Source organism: Falco punctatus, assembly GCF_963210335.1.
Source record: "Falco punctatus genome assembly, chromosome: 1".
In the NCBI taxonomy this organism is placed as follows: Eukaryota; Metazoa; Chordata; class Aves; order Falconiformes; family Falconidae; genus Falco; species Falco punctatus.
In genome coordinates, this window is record NC_137580.1 from 66,387,260 (window position 1) to 66,388,041 (window position 782).

Consider the following 782-nt stretch of genomic DNA (forward strand, 5'->3'; position numbering starts at 1 on the left):
AGAGGCTGAGAAATAAACTACCAAAACCTACAGGAAAGCCCAGGATGGAAAGAATCAGAGTCAAAGCCAGGTTGTTCTTGAATTTGCATGTATTCTATATAAAAGGCATGACCAAGATACTTCATTGGAAATAAAATCCGAAGGCTTGAATTTATTTAAGCAGTGAGCCTTATTTTGTGCACAACCACCAATATGAGTTTGAAGGACCAACATTCAACTTTGCTGCTTTTAGAAAACATTTATGGCTTAACTCACTGTGCATCCTGAGCAACACGGATACATTTGTCTGTTGGATCTAGAAGAACGAACACCCTTCTGACCTGCAGAAAAAAAAGAATGAACAGTTTGAAGTGGATTTGTCTTGAACCGTATGTTCTATGAATATTTAAAAAACAAACAAAACCTCCCAAACCTTTCTGTAGCACAGCAATTGTCACTTTGAAGGATGTTTCACACCCCTGACCACATCTGGTTCCTTCAGAGGCTGCTCTGGATACAAAATCAATAAGCTGTGAAATAAAAGCTACTTTACACCACACTTGCCATTATTTGTTAACGTTTAGATCTACTACTTTCTTTTTCTTTAATTCAGTGTAACTGCTGCACACTCAACCACAGAGACCTGATCCAGTTTATTCAGGTCTTGTACTGCAGTTGTTTTTTGACTAGCTGCAAGTTAACTGACCTCAGTGGATATCTGAATGATGCCCCATTCCATCTGGGCCATGAAATTTTGAAAGGAGTCAAGTAACCTTGAACAAAGGACCACAAAGAATTCACAG